The sequence below is a fragment of the Seriola lalandi genome, unplaced genomic scaffold (assembly GCF_002814215.2).
Source record: "Seriola lalandi dorsalis isolate HSWRI2012SDOR001 ecotype SW California unplaced genomic scaffold, Sedor1 jcf7180002055008, whole genome shotgun sequence".
Taxonomy (NCBI): Eukaryota; Metazoa; Chordata; class Actinopteri; order Carangiformes; family Carangidae; genus Seriola; species Seriola lalandi.
The window spans coordinates 2,775,080-2,783,996 of record NW_019525551.1 but is presented as its reverse complement, the minus strand read 5'-3'; the positions used below and the strand labels follow the sequence as shown (position 1 = coordinate 2,783,996).

General features: G+C 40.7%; 1 long non-coding RNA gene across 1 annotated transcript; it reads left to right on the top strand.

Moving 5' to 3' along the window:
- Positions 1-237: 237 nt before the first annotated feature.
- LOC147817178 (uncharacterized) lies at positions 238-1,665 on the top strand. Its single transcript, XR_015436577.1, has 3 exons — positions 238-820; positions 993-1,119; positions 1,358-1,665. It is a non-coding gene; the product is annotated as an uncharacterized LOC147817178 (long non-coding RNA).
- The last annotated feature ends 7,252 nt before the right edge of the window (positions 1,666-8,917 follow it).

The following is an 8,917-nucleotide window of genomic DNA, read 5'->3' as shown; positions in this document are numbered from 1 at the left end:
ATGTGTCTACAAACCCCCCAAACATGAGAAAAGTCCATCCTCTCTGTATTTTGCTTGCTCCACCTTTCTGAAAATGTGTGCTCACACAGGCCAATTGGAGATTTTCTCTTGATGTCGTCATGTAGGGAAATAACACCTCCCCCAGGTGGGTGACACTCCCCGAGCTAGGTGTGTCTGAGTCCGCCTTGCAGCCGTTTTATATATATATATATATATATTATTCCCTTGCATCACGACTCAGGTAAAACTATGTCAAAGGTACGAGCGAAGCACGCTAGTTGTTGACTGTACAAACCAACACAGAAGTCTTTTTACCCCCTACGTCTGAGGATCTGAAGACCCAGTGGATTGGTTTTATTTTATTTTTGATGGACACTTTAGGAGTTGTAGCGGGCTAACCATTTCATGTCGGACTGCTTTCTCAACGAGGGCCAGTACAATGTGGTATTATAAAGCACGGATCAGCACCGACTGTCCGAGACCCAACTTCAAACTTGGGAGCTTTAAGTTTTACCATTTTATGTTGCTTTACTGTATGTACACAAGAGCCTGTTGCGTGTGTTGTTGGCACGGCAGCTAATGTGGCTAACGTTTTGCCTCGTCCACACAGCCGGGTATAGCCGGGTGCATATTGTATGCAATTCTGCTGCTTGGTATCGCTGTGTGACATGGATTAGAGCCAACCAGCTAACTTTATCACACTTGAAAGGCGTTTTAGCTGTCTGTAAAGTCAAGCCGGTAAAATTCAGAGATGCGGAGATGCGTACTGTAGGCACACAGTTATCCTTGAAGACTCTTCAGCCTCACATCAGAAGTACAGGTCTGTAGCCATCTGAAGTGCATTTACTTTTGATAAACCTAACAGTCATTTTTCAGTCTTGGAATACTGTGCAGGTAAATGAAGCTTTGGTTACTTAGAACTTGTGAGAGTGTGTAGGCTAAGGTTTCTGTCAACATTAACATCTTTGATTTTCTCTTTACTGTACCTCCAGACTCTACCTGGCTGCCACGAACTACAATGAAAAAGCTGACCGACCACAAGCCCAAACAAAAGAAGGTGAACCACTGTTCAAGGTCGACTTTCCAAAGGCCGTGAAGGGAGAATGCAGAGCTACACCAGTTAAGACTGAGCCGACATTCTATAAGTGTTATATTATTTTATTTTTCAAGCAAAAAATGTTTTGTACGCATTGTATTAAGTATTGCAGGTATAATGTTATGACAGTTCCACCAACAACAAAATACAGTAAAGAAAATGTCAGGAGGTATTTAGAAACAGACTTCCAGTCATTGTTTTGTAAAAAAACAACAAAAGAGTGAAAAATGTAAACAAAATCTTTTGTGTTTTATCAAACAGGGAATGTGGTGGACCTCATATTTGAAAAGTCTTTGTTGACCTGGGACCATACACAGAAGCTGCTTTGGCCATCCCCGTCCCAGAGGACCTCACTGCACAGTTCGAGCGGCCCTGAGAAGGAGGAGGTCATATCCAGCTCTGTGTCCCGGTTCTATCATGGTCCAGTCTAAAACCCACGTACTGGCCTGTGGTGTCAGGAAACTCGGCATGGATGCGTAGGACCACGCAGGCTGGAATGACGACCCAGATTCTGCGACCAAGGAAGCCCCAGCACCAGCTCACAAAGCTCCTATAGACTAGATACCTGTACCGACTAAAATAACTGGACAGGGCATTTAGTCTTGCAAACATATATCTACGTTGTGTCTCACAATTTTTTTTTTATGGATCCAGTGAATCCTACAGTTTTTTATTATCACTGATTATACGTGCCTCATTTGATGTAAATAAATGCTTGATTGTTACTAAAGAAATGACTCCTCTGAATTCATATATTATATGCACACTATCTGCTGATAGAAGAACTTTACAAATCAAAGAGCAGCTAAACTAATTTATTTGAGGGTGTGTTACTCCATTTGTGGTGTGTTATTACCATTGTAAAATTATGTGCACTGAAGTAAAACAAGACTGTCTAACATCTTTTATTTAAATTGAAAATATATGTTTTTACAAAGAAGCAAAACGTACTGGTGTATTCCTCTCAACTGTAAAGGACCATAGTCAGTGTGGTACATGTTGCAGGCAGAACACATTGAGGCAGAGCGGCTCCAACCCAGGACGGTCTACCATACATGGTAAATCTTCCTGGATCTCCCATAGCCGTCTGGTAACCTACAGTGAATTACAAATGGTAAATGCTATGGTTTATTATAAATGTAATGTAATCAAAAAAAATTAGTGATTAGTTTGTCCAGTGAGAATGCTACCTGTGGTATCTCAAGGCAGCAGATATTCTCAGCTTCTGTGGGCATGGTTGCACAGTTTCCACAGGAGCACCTGTCCAAAATACAGAGAAAAATGGAAACATTCACCAGAATATAAAGCTTATGAAATTCAAAAACTGACAGACAGTGGAGCTAAGGTGGGTAAGAAGTAAGCTTGGCTACATATCAAGCGCATATAACGTACACTCTTAGAAATGAAATGTTGGTTTTACTTAACTGAGTTATGTCAACCGGTCCCACAAAACTGTGTTGTTTAAACAGGAAAAGCAAACCACTATTAATGTTCACAACACATATTAAGTAAATCTAACTTAATATTCTTACTTTAAAGCGACATGACATTATTATATTGCATAACCACAACAATATCATGTTGGATTTACTGACAACACATTAGGTTAACTTAATATGATTGAGTTCAATTAACTTAACACAAATGGACATTAGTAATGTGGTAGGTTTGTGTTAATGCAACAGCCTAGTTGTACTGGCTAAATCAAAAAGTTGAATAAATACAATTTAAGTTGGGGACTATCACACATAACATGTGTATAATTGTGTATGTGTACAGTATACACACACATTCACAAAAACTTAAAACATACTTATGAAATAAAAATAAAGAGTATAGATATATCATGTTACGCTTTTACCCCCACACCTGATTAAATCCACATTTGTTAAACCATTTAAGTTTTATAGGTAACTTAAACATTTGGTTAACTACAACCTGGAGGTTATGTTTACTGAAAATGTCAAAAGCTGTGCTGTGTGATATAGGCAGCGCTGCTGAGGTCAATATGAAATGTAACTCCTAGAGCAAGCCATCAACTGCTGAACATTGCACATGAAAAAATCTCTAACTTCAAAAGAACAGTTGCCAATTTTTGTCAGAAAACAGGGCTGGCCATCTGTTTTTAAACTCTGCTATGAAGGGCATATCTTCAATTACTTCTTGTCTCCTATGGGCGAAGGTTTTCTCCATTTTACTGTTGATTAGCTGATGGTTGTTCTTCTTCTTCACCTCTAATGTAAGTGCTTCCCTTTCCTTTTCGAGGCTTTCTTTGGTTCCGCCTGCTGGGTAATCAGGACAGAAGTTGACCTCTGTTTTCTTTGGCTTCTTCACCTGGTTTGGACCTTGACCCATGGCACCTCGCTTCTCTTTGACGGCATTTATGCTCAACTCTGGGCAGCCAATGTTCCTCAGTCTTGTGCGGTAGTTTGCCATTTTATACTTCAAACTAATTTTCCATCCATAGAAGCCGGTAACTGATCCCTGCTCCTTTAAACAAGGATACTTTGTTATCAGGGCCTGGGCGACATCATCAAACTCTGAACTTGAAGGATACACTTTGTATTTGACAATTTCTGATGCCAAACCATCAAGTATATCTGACTTTAGTTTAGGCTTGGTTGGCCCTTTCCAACTGAATCTGTACCTCAAAATTAAACTGAGGTATCTGGAAATTTTGGGGCCATGGCTGTGACCTAAGGGAAGAACCTGAAGATGTGGATTCGGCGGAGGAAAGTATATCTGTGTCTGATGCTGTGGACAAAGAACTGTCATGTAACCACTGTAAACCAGGTTGATATGTGGTTGTGTCTGTCTCATCTGTTAAGTAAATGACTTTAACAGTGCTCTTTTCTTTGATTTCTGAGATCTCTGTCAAGTTCATAAACTCATTGTCAAATTCAATGTCTCTATACTGCAGTCTGAAATTTCCAGGCAAGCTGAATTGTCTTTTAATATCTTCTTTGAGAGCCTGTACTGAATCTGGCATCCCATTGGGCAGAGTTAGTTTTGATGCGTTGTCCACTCCAAGTACAACTCTCAGTGATGCAGACATCTTGTGTTCATTCTGAAAAACAAAAACAAAACACTTAATAATTTTCTCACATAAATCTCATGAGCTTTTGCATAATGAATTTCAGCATTGCAACACTTTATTTAGGAGTAACTGAGTTTTAATAACGGTTAAACCATTTTACCATATTTCATTTAAAGAAATTACCTGTCACATGTACAAATCTTTTTAAAGTAACCATTCGCAAGGATCCAACTCTATAGTCAGCCATAGGATACTGGTCAGAGAGCTCCTTCAGCTCAACCACTGCAAACTGTGTTGTTGGATGCAACTCAAAAGCTCGATAGTGGTCTCTGTACCATGAGGTCAGTTTTTTAATGATGAGACTCAACTCATTTCTTATAATGCACAGCTGAATTATTTCTGAAAATTCAGGCAGACCACCACATGATCCATACACAACTATCATACCTTTTTTGTACTTTATGCCATTAACAGTGACACTTTGAGCAAGGTTTACAGTAGTGATTTCAGGCGCATAGTCCATAATGACACAAGAGGACCAAAACATTTTTATCATTTCTGGATAGTGTTCCAGAAAATGATGTTTAGGCAACAACCTTTGATCTGGAAACAGTTCCTGATAACGTTTTCGATGGTCGGATATTTTGCACTCCAAGTAGGCAACTGATTCTAGAGTATGAACAGGTGCAACGGCCAATTCTGCAATCCTTTAAATCCAAAATCAACTGCCAAGCAGGTTCCTCATTGGGAACAAGTTCTCCTACAATGAAAGGGAGTAACCGAAGAAGACACCAATTTTTCGTGGGCGTTCCCACCTACTGTGTGTTTCTTCTGTAAATATTTTGGCAAAAAAATGAGGCCGGTTATTTTTATCTCCCTCTTTGTAAGGAAAAGAATGGATAAGATTATTGAGGTGTTCAAGAGCGAACAACTTTTTAGATATAAGCACCTGAATGCACCTGAATAGGTCGTGGATGATGTCTGGTGGATAACCTGTTGTCACATTAAAGTGAGAAAGGCTGTCAGTTAAAATGCAAGACCTTCTTACCCCAAAGCAGCTTATCCCCTTTTCTTGAGCTGTCTTGATGTGGAGCTGGTGAACTTCCTTGGTTCTGCGCTCAAAAACTCCTGTTTTTACTTCCTGCGTCTGGATGTCAGAAAGCTGAGCTGTACAAAATCGACAGAAATATTTTCCTGAAAAATTCTCTACAAATCCAGCTATCCCATGAGCTCCTAGATTATCCGCAGCAACACATTGTATTGTGCCCTTGATAAAAACTCCAAGATGTGGAATATGTAGGCCTTGCTGTTCCAGAATTAATAAATCATGCAACAGAGGTTCAAATATCTTTTCATATCCAAAAGTTTTAACATAATCAATATTTGCATAACAGTGCCAAGTAAATTGAGGAAAGGGCCGAGCTGCAACCAGGAGGTAAGTTACCTAAAATAAAGTAGACTGCACAAAGTTTATGTTTCTTGCGTGATGTTCCCAACAGATTACAAACCTCAGGTCGTCGATGTAAAAACATAGGGAAATCCTTAAACCCTCACCAAATAAAGTTTTTTTTTTGTTGTGATGATCACCATCCTGAAACACTTAGAACTGTGACTGTATTTACCAGTATGTGTTGCCCTTTAACAATGTGGCTGGATCAGTTCCCGCTGTAGAGAAATGAAGAAAGAAGAAGAAGAAATGAAGGAGGACAACAAGCTGAGGAGGGTGCCTCCTTCCAGGACGAGACTGACAAAGGAGAACTCAAGTCCTGGTCCTCAACATAGCAATCCAGGTGGTGCTGAGCTAAAGAACAAAGCAGCATGAATGATTGCTGTTGGCATTGACTTTAGAATACAATCTAACTAACAGGATGTCCATAGGTACATCAAAAACTTCTGCTGCTAAGAACACAGTATAATGAACTCTCTGCCTCCAAAGCAACCTCAAACAGTCTCATGAACTCACCTAGTATTGTTCAGTACTATAAACCCATATATTCAACTCGACTCTGCCTGTGCTGAGACAATCTCTTGTATAAACCGGCTGTCCTCTGCAACTCCTGTACATGCTGAGCTGCAGCTCGTATGCCGAAGGATGGGCAACTGTGGCTCAGGAGGTAGAGCGGGTCATCTACTTATCAGAAGGTCAGTGATTGGAATCCTGGTTCCCCCAGTCCTTGGACAAGATACTGAACCCTGAATTGCCCTCATGTATCATCGATGTGTCTGATAGAAAAGAGTAGTATGCATGGATAATGTGCCGAATGAATGTGTGAATGAATGCAAATATGAATTGTTGTGTAATCTGTGTTGTATCGATATGACTAGAAATCCGCCATATAAGTGCAGTGCATTTGCCATTTAGCAAGATATCATGTGGGAACTTCAGGGCTCACCAGATCCGTTGACTAGACTCAGTATTTTTTAACCTGTTAGTTTGTTAGCCTCTGGATATTATTCCTGATTCCTGTATGGGCTCAAGTTAGGGTCAAAAAGATTTTAAGGTTGTAAAGTGATGTTCACAAATAATTTCAAAGTTTGAAGTTGTAAATCAACCCTTGCAAACCTGTAAAATAAATCTTTACGAGAATCTCAAATTTGTGCTGTTGTAGAGGTTTGACAAAGGTTGATTTACAACTACAATCTTAGTAATTATTTGTGAGCATCACTTTACAAGCTCAAAATCTTTTTGACCTTAATTTGAGCCCATGTTTACACTTTTAGTGCCTTTTAGTGTTAATAATGGTTTTATGTTTTAAATTAAATGCTTTGTCATGATACAACTTACGAGCTGGCAGAGTCTGTGACTGTGACAAACATTCACAGACAATGCTGATTTAAGAAAACCAGCCAGAGACGGTTTTTAATTAGGAAACTAAGGTAATTTGGAGTGAGTGTATTTCAGCCTCATAGAGAGCATCCTTGATTTTAATATATTTGTCTGCTATGGGCACTTGACAGTAGTAAATAAAAACAAGCTGACCAGGATTGTTAAGACAACTGGGAAAATAGGAGATTGCCAACAAAAGCCGTTAGATGAGCTCAACAGCACAGCTGTACACAGGAAAGCTCTGACAATGACCAATGACAAAACACACCCCCTCCACCCTGAGGTTGAGTTGCTCCCCTCAGGGTACCGCTACAGGATACCCATGGCAAAGAAAAAGTCCTAAAAGGACTCGTTTATCTCAAATGCAATGAATGTAGTCAACAAACTGTTGACTACAGTAAACCTGTTCTATTCTATTCTATTCTATTCTATTCATCAGCATTGTGTTACCTCATTTGACAAGGGCTTGAATGTCAAGAACGTTCAGTTTTATATGTTAAGTACATGTAAATGTCCTGTTGATAAAACAGTTAAGCATCCGACAACCATTCCTGCAAGTAAGATACAGCACAAGAGTTTGTTTATATCTCTCTCTCCAGATATATCTGGAGAGGGAGAAAGAGAGAGAGAGATGGAGAGAGAGAGAGAGAGAGAGAGAGAGAGGATAACATGCAGCAAAGGACCACAGGTCAGACTTGAACCTGGGCCATTGTGGCAAAGACAATGCCCATATTTCATGCGCACCACCAGGTGAACCACCGGGGCCTGAGACAGACTCTCTTTCTTTTTTAGTCTCTGACACAGAGCACAGCCTCCATCTGGATCCACAGGAGTTTAGTCTTTATTTACTTCAGCTCCAGAATGTAACAGACTTTTATTAGAGGCAGGTCTTTATGTCTAACTCCCTCTGTTTGATATGTAGAGTTGATCATAGTCGTTAGTACGAAGCCTCGTTACTGATGACTTCTCTCTCTCCCTCCCTCTCTCCTGCTCTCTTTCTCTGTGCGTCTTATGTTTAGTTATTCCTCTGCCTCCTTTAGTAATAATGATACATGGAATGAAAGTAGTTTATTTGCTGTAAAGGAGGCAACGCTCAGTGTATTGGAAGTGCTCCTCCTCTTCCCTGCAGTTCCCGAGCAGTCTGGAAACCAGAGCAGCTGAGTAGACAGCCTGTGTCAAGAGGTGTAGTCCTAAACCCTTTGTCGCCATCCATACACGGTCCAGACCTGAACCAGGTTTATACCCAGTCTGTTTGAAAAAAAGTCTCTAAATCTAGAGACAGTGGCCCTCATTTATGAATCTTGCGTGAAAACAGGCGCAGATCTGAGCGCAGAATTGGTCGTACGATAGGATCCACATGTGATTCATGAAACATTCGTATCTGAGCAATCCCAGCGTACGAATGATCGGGTCTTGATAAATGCGGCGGCGGAATTCGATCGTCATTAACATGTTACGCCCTTAAATATTCCTGGTTCGGAGGCCTCGCCCACTAAGGTCAAACATGGAGAGAAGAGTTACTGGCAACAAACGAAACTTTTCAGAGATGGAGATCGACATCCTGACATCCGAGGTGGCGCAAAATAAGGATGTGCTTTTTGGCAGTCTGAAGAGCGGGATCACAGGAGCTCATAAAACCGCTGTGTGGAAGAGGGTGACGGAAATGAGTTTGGCTCTGCAGCGCCGCCTCCTGCAGCCGCGCGCCAACACAGCTGTTTTGAAAAATAAAAGAATCGTGTGTGTCCCCCCCCGGCCACCTGCCCACCACGTTTAAAAGTGAAAGCTTGGCATCACAAATCACCTGTACATTTATAGAGTGGTAGTTTTTGCGATTGATGAATGCGTAATCATTCATGGATGGTGCCTTCAGACGCACATGAGTGCAATCAATTGCTCCAACCAAATTTGGAAACCCAGCAATCTGGAGATCCCTGCGGTCTCTGAAAACACGCTCACG